Source organism: Triturus cristatus, chromosome 3_2 (genome assembly GCF_964204655.1).
Source record: "Triturus cristatus chromosome 3_2, aTriCri1.1, whole genome shotgun sequence".
NCBI classification, from domain to species: Eukaryota; Metazoa; Chordata; class Amphibia; order Caudata; family Salamandridae; genus Triturus; species Triturus cristatus.
This window is the reverse complement of record NC_140584.1, coordinates 1,228,694,992-1,228,714,175: the sequence shown is the minus strand read 5'-3', so window position 1 is coordinate 1,228,714,175 and position 19,184 is coordinate 1,228,694,992. Positions and strand designations below refer to the sequence as shown.

Sequence of the window (19,184 nt, the reverse complement as noted above, 5' to 3'; positions counted from 1 at the left end):
GTGTCATGCACTGCCTGACATGCTGTCTCCAGGGGGAGGGTGTGTGTACCCAATGCGATACCAAAGAGGATGATGGACAGAGCGTTAGAGCAAAAATAAACACTCACCCCCAGTCAACTGATCTGGGTTTAATCGATCATCATTCTTTAGCTCACTCCACCACCCCAGTTCAGACATGGCCATATGCAAATCAGTCTGACCCTGTGCCTCAATGGAACAGTCCAGCCCGAACTGCCAAACCATGTCTTCCCTAGACCGGAAACAAGCATCCTGGGACCGGTTGTAACAAGGCACAGGGTCAAGACTGATTTGCATATGGCTGGGTTCAAACTGGAATGGCATGGTGAGCAAAAAAACGATGGATTTAGGCCCAGATCTCTGTACTGGGGTGAATATATGACATTGTTCTGCATTCTGTCCATCAATTGTTGTTTTTGCAGGTTTGCCTGCCTGCACATGGACGTATGAGTGACCTGTGTTGTGTTGTCAGCCATACAATGATGCAGAAGGTTGTTCATGCAGGAGTCAGGACAGTGATTGTTTGGCTGACTGGCTGTGTGTGCCCTTGTAGTCCATCTCAGTGTGAGCCCAACTGGCCAGCACAGTCCCCACCAACAAAGACAAGGACACATCACTTCAGCCACAGAGTATTACATCAGTCTTTTCACGTTGCACTCCAGCTATGGTCCATCTCAGCACTGTAGATTGCACACACTGTGAAGAGGATTTTGGATTCATGAGATTATGTCTCTCAATGTGACATCCATGACACAGTCATCTATTCACAGGGCAGGGACATTGAGGGCTGTGCAGTCTTGGACACAGTAAGTCTACCCCCAAACACATTTTTACATGTGATGTATGTGTTGCTCAAGCCAAAAATGGACTGGAGATGTGGGCAGGCTACATAGGTTTTTCAGTGCTGGGATCCTGCATGTGTGTGAGATGTGCAGGGACTGTGTTCCCCCACACACCTCTATGCTTTTACATCAGGTTTTCTCATGCAGGTGTACCATGTGAGATGTACTCTAGTCTCCGTCAGACATATAGTTGCAGCTCAAGGTACACCAGCATAAGGCCTTGTGGAGGGCCATCGCAACGAAGGTGCAAGCTCTGGGGGTGTCAAACCTTCCACAAGAGATGGGACGACATCAGCCTGCTGGCAAAGAATGTGGCAGAGATGACCTTGAGGATGCTTCCTCGCACTGGGCGTTTGGCACGGCGCAGCATGACACCACTAATGGGGTGCATCTTGGCAGTGACACAGCCTGAGCTGGATAAACGTTTGAAGGAGCATAAGCAGCAAGCCAGGGGTGAGCATTTGCGGAGACTGACTTTGGCTGGGAGTGACTGCATGTGTACAGAGCCTGTGCCAGCGCTGGCATATGTGATGTTGGTAGTGTGATGCTATGGCATGTAAGTGGCTGCTGGGCTAGGTGCCGGTGGCATGCATTTGCCCGAACTGTACTTACAAAGATGGTTTGGATGCTGTGCATTCACATTACATTCTGAGTTGTGCTTTTCAGGTTTCTTCTGCATTGGGGTAGTCTTTGGAATCCATGGGAGGGAACGATAGTGTACCCAATCTGACTGTGCCTTCATCAATGCATCCATTGCATGCACCCAGATTGGGGAGGCCTACACATCTGACAACAATGTGCACCATTCTATTGTCCCCAAAGTACAACATGGTGGGTGGCATGGTCTAATGTCCATTGTGGACTGTCATGTTGTAGTCTGTGTCTGTGTTGTCCCCTCCTGTTCCAGCCAGATTGGTCATTGGCAGCAAGTTGTGTGCCAAGGGTACACCTAGGAAGGACTCCAAGGCAGATTCCCCCACCACCTCGACTCCCATTCCAAGCCCTGTAAAGCAGGGGCCGGAGGGCACTGTAGGGGTGACACCTAGTAAGCAGGGGAAGGGGGAAGAGGCGAAGCCAGGCAAAGCGTTCTGCTGGGTCCAGCACATCACCAGAGGTGGTGCCAGTGCCTGCACCTGATGCTGTTTTGGTGGTGAGTGTGCCTGTTGTGCCCACACCACTTACCATTGATCCAGAGTCAGTCAAGCCATTTAGGATCCCCAAGAAGTGGAAAGGCACCCCTCCACAATCTCCCAGCCACAGCGTGTCTCCTGTCTGCATGACTCCACCTCCATGTGCCACTACACCACCTGGTTCAAGTAGCCCTCCAGCTTGCCAAACAACTGATAGCTCTACCTCAGCTGTTCCACTCTCTCCCCGGTCAAGTGCCCCATCAGTCCCCGAGACACAGCCAGCTCCCAGTCCGCCTGACAGCCAAGTCTGAGTGTTAGTCAGCCTCACACACCTGTCTCTCACACAGGTTGGCCTGTATGGCCCATTGTTACCCCCTGACTGTGTTGCTGACCATGGAAAGGTACAGTCGCGCACATTCCCTGTGCAGTCTCTCCTGGACATACTCTGCACTTCTTTTTTGCCACTGGCCTTGTTGCTCTTTGCTGTGTTCAAGTTTTCCCTGTGCAGGGTTTAAGAAGTCACCTGCATCAGCTACACCATAAAGGAAAATAAAAAGCCTACCATTGTCAGCATGCTTAGGTCGGAGGGGCAGAACGAACGCAACCACCCAACAGCACGTTTGTACAATGTGAAGCTGGATACAATGTTAGCGCTGGACCTTCTCCCTTTTTCTTTTGTGGAAGGGGTGGGTTTCCTTGAATTTGTGTCAGCCATCTGCCCTAACTGGAAGGTTCCCAGCCGGTCCTATTTCGCCAGAGTTGCTGTTCCAGCACTACATCACTATGTGCTGGAATTGGTTGGACAAGCTTTGCAGCAGAGTGCTGTTCACAATATCCACCTGACAACAGACATGTGGACCAGTTGCCAAGGCACTGATTACATGTGCATCACTGCACACTGGATCTCTTTTGTGCGGGTTAGAGAAAAGATATCTGAAGCAGGTGTTGTTGACACTGCTGAGATTTTTCATGCTACTCGGAAACATGCAACTGGGGCCATGTTCGCCATGGAGAAATCTCATACTGCTGCAAATATTTTGGAAGAGTTTAACAGCAAGGTCTTTGAATGGCTGTGCCCAAGAGGCCTTAACATTGGTTTTGTTGCCACGGAAAATGACAGTAATGTACTTAAGGCCATGGAGGATGGTGGCTATTTCAGGGTCCCGTGTTTGCCGCACTGCATTAACATCATTGTTCAAGACTTTCTGAAAAAAAAAGCCATAGTCAGCAACTTACTGACCACCTACAAAAGAATATGCACACATTTCAGCCAATCTTTTAAAGCACGGAAGAAGCGGAGGATCATTCAACGTGAGTATAGAATGCCAGTCAAGACACTCATCCAGGAGGTGGCAACACGTTTGAACTCAGCTTATTACATGCTTGACCTTCAGTTTGAGCAGTACAGAACAATCAATGAATATGTCATGCAAAGAGGGGATGCTACTGTGAAAGGTATGACCCATCAGATGGACCAATGGTGCCTAGTTAAATGCCTGACTGAGATGCTTCTCCCTTTTGAGGTCTTCACACGTCAAGTCAGCAAGGAGGACTGTACTATGGGCCAAGCTATCCCATTGTTACACATGCTAGAGCAACAGCTGAAGGAGGTGTCTGAAGTGCACAAATGTGTAGAGGAAAAAAAAGAAGCATATGAGTTGGTGGAGAGCTTATCCTGTCGCTTAATTCAAAATAAAAGGGTACAAACAAGCATAGTAACAGAAAAACATTTCATTTGTACCACAATTCTGGATCCACGGTACAAATCGGCACTGAATAGTCAGACATTAATTCCTTTTACTGAAATGGATGTTTCCCGGTACAAAACAGGGATAGCTGAGGCAGCCAGTGACTTTGAAAATGAACGGCTGGTAATTAAAGGCCCGCTACTCAAACCCACAACAAGTACTGCAGCAGGGCATCCAGAGTCAAGTTCCACTTCAAAGCCTGAGGGCCATGCATTTGGCTCAAAGCAGTCACCAACACTATCGACAACAGCAATAACAGGAACATCAGCCCCTGTAAAATCGGCACAGGCTTGGTATTTACAGCATGGGGCTTGCTAAGTCCAGAGCTGATGCAAAGACAAAAGAGGCCAGGCAAAGTGTAGCACCTCTGAACATTGAGCGCATGGTCCAGGCCTATCTGAATGACCCACCAGAGGTCTACATTGATCAAAACCCATTGCGATATTGGTATGGGAAAAGGCACCAATGGCCAGTGCTCAATAGGCTTTTGATGAACTATCTGGCCTACCCTGTCGCAAGTGTCTCTTCTGAACTTGTTTTCAGTGCTGCTGGTGCCATTATAACAGTGAAAAGGACCAGTCTCTCGCCCAAAAACGTGGAAAGGTTAACCATGATCAAAATGAATCAGCACTTTAAACCACAAAATTACACAATACATGAATCAACGCAGGAAGATGAGGACAGCGGCTTAGGTGAGACAGAATTAGTGTGTTAGATGATTACCTACTTTTGGCTGAACCCCCAGAGTTTGAGGACGAGCTATACTTCCCTGACAAATAGGCTTAAACTTCTTACTTTCTTCCTTCCTTATTTACCTTTATTTGTGTGTGTCTGTCTTTCTGGTTCGAAACTTGGAATCACAAGAAATCCATCAACACTGTTGGACCCGGCCTCGTGGCGTGGTCTTAACCCTCTTGGATTGTGCTCGTCCCCCGCACCGGCCTACACGGGCCGCCCTCTCAGGCCGCCAGGGACCCCTCCTCCCGTCGAGGCCCCCTTTGGATTGTACCCGTTTTCCTACACCCGCCTCAGCGGCCCCCTTTTCCAGGCCGCACAGGGACCCCTCATCCCTTCGGGGTCCCCCCCATGCTTGCTCCACGCACCAGCCCACGCAGCCCGGCTCCCTCCGGCCTCGGCCCCAGCGAAGCCCCGACATCGAGGCACCAAGATCTGGCCAGGGGGCACCGCATGGCCACTTCACCACTCCCCGAGGAGGAGAGTTTCGATGGGACCCCCGCCGTCCCTCAACGCCTAGGTGCGATCATCCTCCGGCCTCCCCGGGCCTGGCGCCTCTCCCGCTGGCCGTCTGGCCTCTCCCAGCCCAGCCTCTCCGCCCCCCAGGCGCAAGGGTCCGGACATCAAAGGGCTCCAGACCTATATCTGGGGCAACCCCGCAATGGGACAGTAGTTGTATCCCGGAGTCAAGAGCCCTGCTGATGGAATCGCGGCTGACCCTACGGAGAAGAACTCTTGCTTGACACTATACCACGAGCCCTGCTGACTGCGTCGCGGCTCCACCTTATTGAGACAAGGAACCTCACGGAACATCGGGGCCCTGCTGACGCTGTCGCGGCCCAACCTCGCTGAAACCTCCCCCAGAGTCCTGCTGACGTCGGCGCGGCTCGAGCTGAACTGAAACACCTTAAGAGCCCTGTGACCTAGTCGCGGCTCCAGCTCCACAAACTGATCGCCAGAGCCCTGCTGACGTCGTCGCGGCTCGAGCTGAACCGAAACACCTTAAGAGCCCTGCTGACCTAGTCGCGGCTCCAGCTCCACGAACTGATCGCCAGAGCCCTGCTGACGCCGTCGCGGCTCGACCCCTCCGAGACCCGGAGTCCCCCCAGCTTGAGGATCAAGAACTGGGCCTAAGGTACCCTCGTACCCCGCTGCTACTAAAGACTGTCCCGCTACCCCGTCCCTATCAAAGACTTTGAGACTCTTGCGGATCCCTCGATCCCCCCTTGTATATATCGATAACCGTAACTTCCTAAATGCTGATAAAGAATTGCTCGTCTTGATAAACATCCTCGAGTCCTGTGTGGTGGTGTTACTGTGCTAGTACGGTGTAGGAGAAGGACCTCTCCTAGGAGGCTTCTCAGCAGCGCTCGGCTACTTCGTACAGTGTGGGGGCCCCCCTGGGTGGTCTCTCCGACTCCCCCGAGGTCCGCCTTCCAACAAACACCGTCTTCTAGTCTTTTTCTTGCCATGTTGGAGGTGCAGCTGTCTGCATACTGAAGTCCTCTACTCCGAGTCCTGCTCCTCCATCCTCCTGACTTACCCTAAATCCATTTCCCTAAAGCCAGATGATGATTGGATGTAGAATAATAATAGTACAAGCAAGAAAATGTTGCCTCGTCGAGTCCCTCCAAAAGAAGTGGAACATGATGACCACTATAGCTATCCTCCTTTCTGAGCCGGGAGAGGCTGTCCCTTAACTTAAGATGAGAAGGAACAGGTAATGAATGATGGCATGTAGTATTGTTGTTGTTTGTTGTGCATGAAGTGAATTGTTTGTGTACTATTATTATTTAATCTACACACTGAAAGTAACTCAAGTCAATGTTTCCCTTCTTGTTGTCTAATAACAAAATTGTACTTCTACTGCAGGCCGATCCATTGCATTTTGAATATGGAATGTGGACTCACTCTGTACACTGCACACTTAGTTGGACAACACCATTATGATGACCACAGTGAGTTTGCAGTCACTCAGTAGGATCGGAGATGATTGATGGAATAAGTCAGGGCATTTCATGAATGGCATAAAAGGTAAATAAGTCAACAACAACCACACCAGACCTACATGTCTGTGTAGTGGTGGAGTCGAGTTGAGTTTAGTGGTATGACTGACAGTGGTGCATTTATTTAGTCACTTAATTTGTAATATGCTCTGTTGCTGTAGATGTGCTTTGTCTGCCTCTGTCAAAAAAGGTACGCTAAATGGAGGTTTGGTCACGGCCTGGTGCCATGGCCCTGCTCTGTTCTGTTGTTGTTGTTGCAGGTTAATGCTGGAAACAGAGTAGACATGATGTATCCATGCGGCCACTGAAAGTGTTCTTGTTGCACTCCACCATAATTTATGCATTTTTAGGTCTCGCGTGTGGCAGCGCATGCGCTGCATGCGCTGTCTCAGCGAGACTTAAAGTAATTTATATATTGGCTTCACCTCCGTGTAATTTCTCCTGCCCCTCGTGATTGGTTTAAGTTTAGCATTGCTGTTGTTTTCTTGATTTCTGTTGGCTGTTGGCCCTATTGTCACTTCTGTGTAGTCCCGAGGCAGCGGCGCCTAACTACAGTTTTCTTCCGCTTCTGCTCGCACTTAATTGCCTGCAGTGTGCCATCTGGTTGGGGGAGGGGTGCCTACTCTCCCTCGTTCCGGCCGCTTGTCTTTGCAGCCTACTGTTTCTTTGTATCAGAAGATACTTCACTTCCATTCAGCCTGCCTTTGATTCTTACCTCGTGGATGCGTGTTTCCTTTCACTTTGTCCTACCTTTTAACTTATATTGGGCAAACTGCAGGTTTGTTCTTTGCTTCCTGCCGCAATTACATATTCACTGCTGAAGCCACACAGGAGGCTGCTCAGAGGATTTACAGTGCAAAACCTCTCGTATTATTCAAAATAGCCAGCTATTTACATTGCAAATGCACATTTTTATTTCATTTCAAAGTATGCCAGTATTAGCATAAACAAAGAAATTATTTTCACGAAGAAAAGGGTGCAGTACCACAGTCTGTCCCTAGGTGTCCCTGGTCCTGCACCCTTTCCTTCGCGAAAGACATTTCTTTGCGTACTGGTGGCATACTTTGAAATGGAAACCAGCTATTGACATTGCAAATGCTAATTTTTATTTCATTTCAAAGTATGCCAGGATTAGCATAAACAAAGAAATTATTTTCACAAAGAAAAGGGTGCCATACCACAGGCTGTCCCTAGGTGTCCCTGGTCCTGCACCCTTTCCTTCGCCAAAGAAATTTCATTGCGTACTGCTGGCATACTTTGAAATGGAAACCAGCTATTGACATTGCAAATGCTAATTTTTATTTCATTTCAAAGTATGCCAGTATTAGCATAAACAAAGAAATTATTTTCACGAAGAAAAGGGTGCAGTACCACAGGCTGTCCCTAGGTGTCCCTGGTCCTGTACCCTTTCCTTCGTGAAAGAAATTTCTTTGCGTACTGCTGGCATACTTTGAAATGGAAAACAACTAATTAGCATCTGCAACGCCAATCGCTCACATTTACACAATGCTTCATTTAGGATTCATCTCCACCGAGGGAGCATGTCTTTCTCTCCACTAATTAACCTCTGGAGTTCCATTATTTTACGATTATTTCCCATTGTCTGCATGTTGGGATCTCTGATCACACAAGCCATCCATCTGCTCCCTATGTTTGCGGTTTCCTTTTCTTCCCTGGATTATCTAAACGTATTTGATCATAACCGCTAATCCTAAAAAAAAAAAAAATTCCTTTCACGAAGAAATGGTCGCAGTACCACAGGCTGTTACTAGGTGTCCCTGGTCCTGCACCCTTCCTTCGTGAAAGAAATATCTTTGTGTATTATGCTACTGCTGGCATAATTTGAAACTGAAAACAAGCATTTGCAATGCAAAAGGTCTCGCAATTACCCTAGTTTGAGCTATTGGCATTGTAAATCACAATGCCCTTTATTTATGTTTTGGTTTTTGAAACATAAATGAAACACAATGCCATTTACAATACCAATAGCTTAAACTTGCATAAATGCGAGACCTATTGCATTGCAAATGCTTGTTTCTCCTTGATTTTTCAATACCCCTTTTGTTTTTCCATCTACAATTACAGGCCGGCCCTTACCCTGTGCTATACTGGGAAAAACAACTCACACTTACCTTACCAATCCCCATCCACCAGGCAGGCAGTGGCGTCACCCAAGATTGATGGATGGAGCGTCCATGGAAGGGAGGACCAAAAGGAATGCCGAGATGCAACTCCCTTATTCGACCAGGATAACACCTTACAGTAACAGTAACAACATTCATCATCTTTTAAATATTTTGATACATTTTTTCTCTTCAATCATTACGACGGTGTGTTGTTGTTATTATGTTTGCTCTCTACTTCTAATTCAACCCTACAGCAATTTTTTAATTTTCGTTGCTATCTTTAAAAGTAAGGCCGGTACAACAGAACAGAAACTGTATGTAATTTGGGTCTCTCTGAGGGCAGACAGGCAAGACACATTGCATAATGTACTGCTGCCCTGTACTGTCTAATTGTCCAGTAGTAGTTAGTAAGTACTACTTATCATTAACCATCAAGTTATAAATATCATCATCATGCATGCATTTCCTTTTTCTCCCTTAACAGATTTATGGATATAGTCGTCTGCCAAGATTGAGTTTTGTTGTTTGTCCATGTTTAGTGTTTTTCTTTGTCAAATCTTTTCCTAAACCCCACTTCCCAACCATTCATCAAACCCTAACCCTCTTCCCCGGGCTGTGTGATTTATAGAGGTGTGACTAAATGAAATGTACACCAATAATTGATCACACGCTTGCTGGGGCGGATGTGGAGAAAGCAACACTAATTCATTTTCAAGGCAGGGCGAAGATCTTCTTCTGCTTGCCCACCCATCATCAGTATATTTGCAAGGTAATTTTTTGTTTCCAAAGGAACCTAATCCATCATCATTAATTGCCGGCTTCTATTTGATTTGTCATCCTTCCACACAGCACTAACGGTTACGCTTGTGTCGAGTGTAGGCCGAGTCGAGTGACTCGACACAGCTACAGTTTGTAACTTGTTGTACTAGACTATCCCTGCCACCATTATGTTTTATTTTATTCTGGCATATTATTGTTTGGCAGTAAGCTCTGTACTGTACTTCGTTCTACTATTCCTCCCACAGTCTCTCTCAGGCGACTGACTGTCTCATTTTATTTTTTTGCAAATGCTACTTCCAGTGTCTACTACTACTACCACCACAACCATGGGATGTTGGGAAACCAAACCATCATCACCATGCAGCCATCGCTGTGCCTAAGTTAAACATCAAGCACTGGTAAGAGAAAAAGTTTGGGGAGGCATAATTATGAATGGAAATGTTTTCATTAATTCACACACCCCTTGAGTCCAGTTGCAGAATGCATAGACTAGGAGGAGAGACTGACAGTACTATTAGGAGAAATCACTCAGTGAGGGGTTCTGCATCTATCTGTTTGTGTCTTACAAAGTCAGCCAATTATTAAAATAAAACACTGGCTGTGGCCCTGCAGCAGCAAGGAAACAGTGTGATGTAAAACAGTAACCCCACCCACAAAACATTAACAACATCGTATGTAAAGTATAAATATAATTTAATCCCTTAATAAAAATAAACTATGTAAAAAATCCCACAACAACACCTGACCCACCCCTCTCCCCAACCCCAACCAATGTCCGAAACGAAAAAGTCCAACCAATTGTTTATGTCCATAATAAACCCGATTCCCACCCACTAAAAGAAGCAATAAAAAAAAGGTCAATCAAACAGGGTCTCAAGTTCTCAACTCATCGGCGGGCTCGCCTCTCTATGTTCCTACCATGAGGAGGGTGGTTCTTCCACCACTGTTCAGTTATCATGATTGATATCGCCTTTTGTCTTTTATAGACTTATAGTTGTAACAATTATTATTGTTTTAATCTTATGCATTTTGTTGTGGTGCTGGCTCGTATACTGCATTATAGAACAACGTGTCATTTGAAAATAAACCTTTTGAACTTACTTAGACTCTGTGGTATTTGGTGTGAACTTACACGAGTGAGTGAGCGAAAGGGTGTGCATTGCTTCCACGACTGACAGGTCAGGAGTGTTATGTTCTGGGTTGTCTGTTCATTGGGTATCTTGGGGGGGTTCGGGGAGCTCATGAGACACTATAGCTAGTCGGTCAAGGGATTGTGGTAGGTTCTGACTGAGGTGTAAGGAAGGTCCAACCTCCCATCAACAATGTCCTATTTTCTTGTGCAAAGTTCTGTATGGCAGAATCCCTACAACAGTAGTAGTATGTCCTATCCTATCAAAAATAGTAGTAAAATCTGGTTGGGCATTTTGTTGGTGGGAATTGTCGAAAGCCTCAAGATTAATAAGACTAGAAGAGGACAACCCAAAGGACTGGACTCAGTGGCTAGAGCTATTGGTGAATCTGAGTTTTAAAACGTTTTAAAAATAGAGAGAGGCCAACTGGGCAAGCTTAGCTACAGGCAGACTAATATAGTAGTAATACAGAGAGTCAGAGCAGAAGCAGTTAGAGGCAGGGATAACTAGAATTTAGAAACAGATAGTCTAGATTGAAGAAGATTTTGTAAAAAATAGAATTAGGAAATTGAGATAATGATTAGGCAAAAATAAGGTGCAGTAAAAGTTAGGGAAATATAATTATTAATATTAATCACTGAAAAACTTACTGGGGCCAGCAGCGGAGCCCTCGGTAGAGGAGCCATCCTGGCCCTGGGAGGCATCTTGTTGTCCCGCTGACTCTGACCCCGTCTTCTTTCCGAGATGCTGATCATGTAAGATTTAATAAAGAAAGAGACAAACATTAATGAATGGTGTGAAACAAATAAAATATTTTTAAAAATGCTCAAAAAACATTTTTGTAAACAACAATTGCAATAAAATTGACCTATCTAATCTGATCGACTAGTAGTATTGCGGGATTCACGGACCGTCTATTTATTATTTATGAACACTAATCCAGTGTTCCATTCTGATTCCAGAATACTAACTAAGCCTAAGTACCACTTGACCTAGCACACCAATTCCAGTCGGGCCAATTGTTCACTAAGTCTGCATTTCCATTTATTTTAGCCCTCAAAAATGCATAGATGGAGGACGCATGCATAAATTTTTGCATACACCAAAGTGTTGGTTGGTTGCTGCTGATGGTCTGCTAGTGATAAGCCTATTACCACTCACTAAACAAACTACAAAAGGTTCTGCTAAGGACTGGGGTAAGCAGCACTCAGCAGCACGTGACGTGACAGAGGATGCGTCACGCAGACCACTTAAATATTACTAATTAAAACTATAAGTAACTAAACCTATCAATCCACCACTATCTCTTCTTAGTGGCAGGAGGACAAAGGAAGGACTAGAGTCTCTCTATCAATACCTACATTAAGTTCTCTAATGTAAACTCTTACATAATCAGGCCAAGCGAGCGCAAAGTTGCAAACAAGTAAGATCAGTAGCGCCGAGCACCTGTGTCATGACAATCACAGAAGATTTTTAAACATAATTTACCTGCAAATTAAGCAGCAGCATTCTTGCTGTTCGGAAAAATATATATTCGCAATTTATAACATAGAGCAGTAGAACACAAAGTAGTAATATTAAATAGCTACTCACCAAGCCCCGGGACCTCCACTCCTAGCAGGTCCAGCAGGTCTTGCCCCGATCCAGGATATATGTGCGTTAGCTGATTATTGGTGCGCCGGACTCCAGAGCAGCAAAACACTGCCCGGCGCACTTTTCCTCACCACTGCCGATGCTCCCGGAACCCGGGCCCAGGCCTGCCGCCTGCTGCCAAGGTTAAGGAGACGTGGCGCTGGACAAAAACAACAAGTGCGGCCACCTCCACTTCACTAAATAAGGCCCGTGGCTTCACCCCATGTGGGTGCGGAAGGCGGTTGCGGCTGCTGCTGCGAGCAGCCTTGCCCTTCCTCTTGCCCTTGGCCATGGTTCTGGGACTCGCCGGGGGCCGCGGAAAAGAAAAGGGAGGAATTAGAAAAGTAAGTAAAATAAATGAAAAAGCAAGTTATAAAAAAAGAGTGAAAAAGTACAAGAAAAAGTCACAATAAGTAGAAAAAAAACTCAAAATATAGAATCAGGAAAATAGAGAGATATATAATAAATAAATAAGATTAAAAAAAGTGTACAGAAACAAAGGATTGCAAAGATAGAGGGGGGATAGAAAAGCAGGCCTAGAACCATACCAATAGAGTGAAAAACATGATGGCCACGCCCATTGCGACCGCATGTGCAAGTTTGCGCTATATTTCCCCCCGAGCACGCAAAAAGCGTCGCAAACACGTAATATGCGCTCCCGAATGGGAAATACTCATCGGGAACTGGCCGGAGCATGCAATACGCGACAAGATAGCCGCGCCCATTAGTGACTGCATGGGCAAGTTAGCAATATATTTCCCCACGAGCATGCAAAACACATCGAGAACGGACGGGAAAAGCAATTCCGCGTGTTCGCAGAATTTTCACCTGCTCGCACAGATATTTTACTGCTTAGCGGAATTTTACATAACGCGACTACATAAATTCCGCCCACCCCCAAGTGGTAAGGTATTTTTTTCTGGTTTAGTTTGGGTATGGGTTTTTGGGTGGCAAGGGAATTTTTGGGGGGTTTTGGTGGTTATGGGTGTTTAGGAGGTAAGATATTTTTTAGGGTTTAGGGTGGGTATGAGTTTTTAGGTGCAAAGTGAATTTTTTGTGTTGAGAGTGGGCATTGGTTTTTGGGTGGCAAGGGATTTTTTTTTAAGGTTAGGGTGGGTATGGGTTTTTGGATGGTAAGGGATTTGTTTGGTGTTAGGGTGGCAAAGAGTTTAGCGTGGGTATTGGTTATTGGGTGTCATAGAAATGTTTAGGGTTTAGGGTGGTTATGGGTCTTTGGGTGACAAGGAATTTGTTAGGGTTTAGGATGGCAAGGGGACTTTACTATAAGACTGGAGGCTCATATGACGCAGTCTTTTCTTGCTGTTTATAAATAGCAGCCAATAAAAAAAGAAACTACATTACCCAAAACATCTGATAGAGGAAACTACAAAGATGACCTCATATTAGAACAATCCATAGAACTAGTTTAGTCAAATAATGAAGCCTGATAGAATACAGCAAATCCTCTTCTCTTGCTGCTAGCGGTCGAGATAAGTATATTTTCTCTGCCATTACCATGGAATTCCTTTTATTCTCATATTACACGTGTTCATTATTTATTATTGTGCCTCATGGCTGTCCCTTTACCTTTTGTTTGCTGCTAGCACACTCTTGTAAAGCTTTCCCTTCAGCGCTTGCGCCTTATTTGTTCAGGCGTCCGTTAATTCACTGCATTCTGCGGCATGAGAGCTCGTTAGCCCGCTGTCTCCTACGCTGCTCAAATCTCGTTCCTTATTGTGCAGCCACGTCCGTCTCCCTCAGATGCTTTGGCAGCCTCCCCTTGTCACGCAGCAACTCCTCTCACATGCATCTTTGCCCAAACCACTCACCTGGCTTTCTTTCTGGGTTTTTAACCCTCTGATTGCCGATTTTTACTGACAGTGCGACTATTAATTGTTTAATTTATTTTCTTTGCCCATTTTTTTTTATTTATTATGTCTGAGGAAGAAGCCTCCCAGGGACTTAAAGATAATTTAAAATCCTTTATCAAGGATTCTGTCCAGCAAGCTGTTGCTGTTTGCATGTTAGATGTTTCAAAATCCTTCGCAGCATCTCTGTCTAAAATGCTTTCTTCCTCTGAAACACCTTCTAAAGAAGGTAAGAAACATGCAGCCACCTCTGGTGTCTCTCAAAAAGGCGTTTCTCTTACTGCAGTTCCTCCCACCTGAGATGTTTTTTTCGTGGCTCCTTTCCTCTCCCGTACTTGTTACCCACCTCAAAGACACTGATGACGATGACGATGATGTCATCATTAATAATAATTTAGATGGATTTTCTAATCCTGCATCATATGGTCCTCCGGGGAAAAGGCGTAACATTTCTCCTCCTTACAGTGGTGCTGCTCACCCAGTGTCTGATGATTTGCTTGATCATCTTGGCAAACCTATGTTCGATCCCGCCCTCATCCACCAGCCCAACTCTACCAAGTGGTTTCCCTCGGAGCATGTGGCTATTTCCTTTTACCTTTTCCACACTCTTGACAGGTTATCTTATAATAAATTATATACTGAGTGCCTACGTCCCTCCCTTCCTAATAATGTCACCTCCACTCCTGTTATTGATCCCAATATGCTCATGCTTTTCACCAAATTTGACAAAGACCTCAAGAAGGGTGTTGACAGGGCCCGGTCCAATTGTCAAGACCATCTTTTGGATGTTGTGGGTCCTCACCAGGATTTCAGATTTAGATGAAGAAGCAAAAATGAAAGGCACTCAGGTGGATCCTGACACTTTATCTAACTGGGCTCAAAGGGACATTTGCATTCTGGGTAACGCCAATGCCCACATTTCTCAGGAAAGGAGAAAAAGTCTTCTTTTGAAGATTGATCCAAAACTCAGCAGTCTATCCACCAGAGAATAGGGTCCTCTGGCTAATGGCCTTTTATTTGGAGACTCCTTCATGAAGGAACCAGGCAAATATTGTTCAACTTTTGCCATAATCGACAGGGCCCAGCTATCACTAAAGACAATTTTCTCTCCTCAGGTTTTCGCCAGGGTCGGCAAAAGCAGGTGTCACTTTGCTGGACGATTCAACACAAGAGGTCAATCCCTCTCCAGAGGTTCCTTTGACCATCAGTCCCAGGTTGATACCTACACTGGGTTAAATTTTTATCCCTGCCGCTCCAGAGGCTTCCACTCCAGGGGATACAGGAATAAAGGAGACCAATATTCAGGTAAGCCTTTCGAATTCTGGCCTTCCTCCCGTAGGAGGCAGAGTAGCATCTTGTCTACATGCTTGGTTCTCTCTAACTTCAAATGCAAGGCTATCCTATAGAGTAATATCAAAAAGCAATCCAATCCCATCCTTCTCTTCCTCTTCTTTTTTCTCAACAATAATTGCTCCTAATTCAAGACGATGTCACATCTCTGCTAAACCAGCAGGCTATAAAACAGAAAGTGTTCGATCCAACAGGTTTTCTTAGCACCATCTTTTTGGTTCAGAAGAAAAACAAAAAAGTTTTCCTAGTCTTCGATTTAAAGGGTTTCAACAATTTTGTTGTCTATCATTATTTCAAGATGAAGACCATTATTCATCTCAGAGATATCCTTCTCCAGGACGATTGAATGGTCAGGTTGGATCCACAGGATGCTTACCTCTCTATTTTGATTTATTCTTCTCACAGGAAATTTCCTCATTTCCAGAGTCCAAAGATGAAGTTCTTTGGTTGCTGACCCACTTAGAAGCTTGGAACGGGAGAACAATTTTCTCTGCCACCCATATCCTGTCTTAGAATATGATACACGTCAGACAGGATGGGGTGCAAAATGTGGTCAATTCTCGACTGGAGGTACATGATCTTCTCTGGAGTCATTCTGGCACTTAAACAGTTTAGAGATGCTTGCAGGTTCCTTTGTCATCCAGTCATTTACAAAAGACAAAGCAAAATGTGTGATTCTATTACGCATGAACAATCTGACAGCGGTACGATACATAAATCATATGGGTGGAACATGGTCCAAGATTTTGGCGGATCTTGCCAAACGTCTTTGGGAATATTGTCTTCAACGTCAATTTTCAGTCAACAGTCTATCTCCCAGGAAATCTGAATGCTGTGGCAGATTGGTATTCTAGACATGTACACGACTCGAGCGATTGGCAACTTAATCCTTCAGTATTCAATTGTCTTACTTACATCTTTGGTACTATGTCAATAGATCTTTTTGCTTCCTGGCTCAACTCCCAACTCTCTGTCTTTTTCAGTTGAGACCAGATCCACAAGCTCTTGCAACAGACCGCTTTCTTCAATCTTGGCCCCTTTGTCTTCTCTATGCCTTCCCTCCTTTTTCTCTAATTGCTCGAGTTCTAGCTCAAGCTCAAGCTCAAGCTCGCAGACAACATCCTTCTCTAGTTCTAATAACCTCCTTTTCGCATGCTCATCCCTGGTTTCCAACTCTGTTAGAATTGCAACTAGTTTGGTTTCCTCATTTTCCCAATCTCTTACTCAACACTCAGGGTCTTCAACACAGAATGATTCTGCAGGGATCCCTCTTTCTCATCGCTTGGAGAATTTTGGATCTTCCTGGAGAACATCAGGAATTTCACAATAAGCTATCCTCCTCATCCAACAATCTTGGACCCCTGGCACGTCCAGGCTCTATAAATTAGTCTGGTTGGCCTGGAATAGCTGGTGTTTGGACAGGAATTCAGATCCCGTTTCAGCGGATGTAACTCTTGTGGTCAATTGTATTGCCTCTCATGCTTCGCAAAGAAAAGCCTATAGCACAATCAACATCCATAGGTCCGCCAATTCTGCTGAGCATATCGAGTTGATGGAAGACCCATCGGAAAACACCCTTTGGTTTGCCATCTGTTAAAGGAAGTATGTTATGTAAATCCTCCTTAACAGGACTTTATGGGATGTCAAATCGGTATTGAATTTGTTTGTTGCGTGGCAAGATAATATGTCTCTTTCTCTCAAGCAGTTATCCACAAAATATATTGTGTTTAATATCTCTGAAACATGTTTCAGATGTTAGTGCGCTGGATGTGTTCTTTTTTCAATATTCTCCTCATGGTGTTACTTTTCAGGTTCATAGATGTACCAAGACCAATTTATCTACAGTTCATTACCCCTGTTTCCCTTCACAGCCTAAACTATGCATTGGAAATTGCCTAAAATCATACGTTTCACGAACTGCAGATTTGAGGTCATCCTCTTCTACTCAGTTATTAATCTCTTATCAGAAACCTTATCAGCCTGCTTCTTCCCCGTCTTTAGCGCTCAGGATTAGGTGGATCATGTCCTTGGCTAGAATTGATATTTCTTCTTTTGGTGCCATTTCGGCCAGAGGAGCCATGGCTTCTCGGGCCTTCTGAGCCGGTGCAGGTTTGCACAACAACCTCAAATCTGCAGATTGGTCCAACGTTAATACATTCAAGACCCTTTTTTGTAAACTTATTGCTCATATATCTGATTCAGTTGTTGCATTGCTTTGAACAAGCATAATGTGAGCCTCTAGCCTTGTAATAAAATGGAGATTTTCCTAGCCTTGGTGTCAGAAAGGCTAGATTTTATTAAAGACACAGATTCTTTACTACTACTGATAATAGGATGCGCCCGCCAGTATGGGCCTTTAACATTGCGGGTGGAGCTGCTGTCTGCAGCCCCGCACACAAAGTGAAAGGTGCGTGCATAGCATTTCCCTGAACTATGTAGCAGGCACCATGTGGTGCCTGCCACTTGGTGAATGGAAATGTGGGGGGGTACCATGTGTACCCCCCAAGTGCACCTCACATCCCCCCACAACAAGGGGGGCCGGCAACGGGCCCCCGTTTCAAAAGACTGCAAGTCTGATTTTTCGATGCATCATGATCGGGTGGTGCCTGCTATGCACCACCACCTTTTTATGCATCCTGCACTGTTCGCCAGGCAATCAGAACGATTGCTGGCGGTGGACGGTCTTTGCATCTGCGGCGGACGCTGTCAGGTTCCCACCGCCATCGTAATATGGCGGTAGTAAAAATCTGTTCCTTCCGCATCCTTAGTGTGGATATGGGTTTTAGGTTGTAAGGGATTTCTTAGGGTTTAGGGTGGGTATGGGTTTTTGGGTGGCAAGAGAATTTTTTTGTATCTAAATACTAAAAATTCTCTTGCCACTCAAAAACCCTAAGGTGGGTTTATTTTTGGATGAGAAGGGATATTTTAGGGTTTTGGGGGGGTGTGGTTTTTTTGTGGCATGTCACTTTTTAAGGTTTAGGGTGGGTATGGGTTTTTGGGTGACACGTTATTTTTAATGTTTAGTGTGGGTGTGGATTTTTGGGGAGCAAGATACATTTATGGTTTTGGGTGGGTATGGGTTTTTGGGTCATAATGGATTTTTCATGGTTTAGGAGTTTGTGTGTGCTTTTGGGTGGTAAGGTATTTTTTAGGGTTCAGGTTTTTTAGGTTTTTGGGTGGCTATGGGTTTTTGGGTGGTAAGATAGAGTTTTGGGTGGGTATGAGTTTTTGGGTGATATGAGAATTTTTAGGGTTTAAGGGGGGGTATGGATTTTTGGGTGGTAAGGTATTTTTTAGGATTAAGGGTGGGTATTGTTTTTTGTGTAATAAGGGCTTTTTAAGGATTTTAGGAGAGAATGGGGTTTTGGTTGGCAAGGTATTTTTTAGGGTTTAGGGTGGGTATGTGTCTTTGGGTGGTAAGGTATTGTTTAGGGTGGGTATTAGGTTTTGTGTGATAAGGGCGTTTTAAGGATTTGGAAGGGAATGGGGTTTTGGGTGGTAAGGTATTTTTTAGGGTTCAGGTTTTTTAGGATTTGGGTGGCTATTGTTTTTTGGGTGGTAAGGTAGAGTTTTGGGTGGGTATGAGTTTTTGAGTGATATGAGAATTTTTAGGGTTTAAGGGTATGGTTTTTTGGATGGCAAGGGAATTTTTAGGATTTCTGGTGGGTATGAGTTTTTGGGTGGTAGGGGATATTCTAAGTTTTAGGGTGGGTATGGGTTTTGGGTAGCAAAGGAACCTTTAGGGTTTAGGGTGGGTGTGGGATTTTTGGGGCAATGGAAATTTTATATTTTAGGGTGGGTATGGATTTTAGGGTGATG

At 45.0% G+C, this 19,184-nt stretch overlaps 1 protein-coding gene and 1 pseudogene across 2 annotated transcripts in view; one reads left to right on the top strand and one right to left on the bottom strand.

The window, feature by feature from the left end:
* The window catches only part of LOC146859526 (CD5 antigen-like), a 692,104-nt gene that overhangs the window by 220,775 nt on the left and 452,145 nt on the right, over positions 1-19,184 (bottom strand). The gene's annotated exons all lie outside the window — the stretch shown is intronic.
* Positions 14,716-15,711, top strand: LOC146859527 (uncharacterized; annotated as a pseudogene).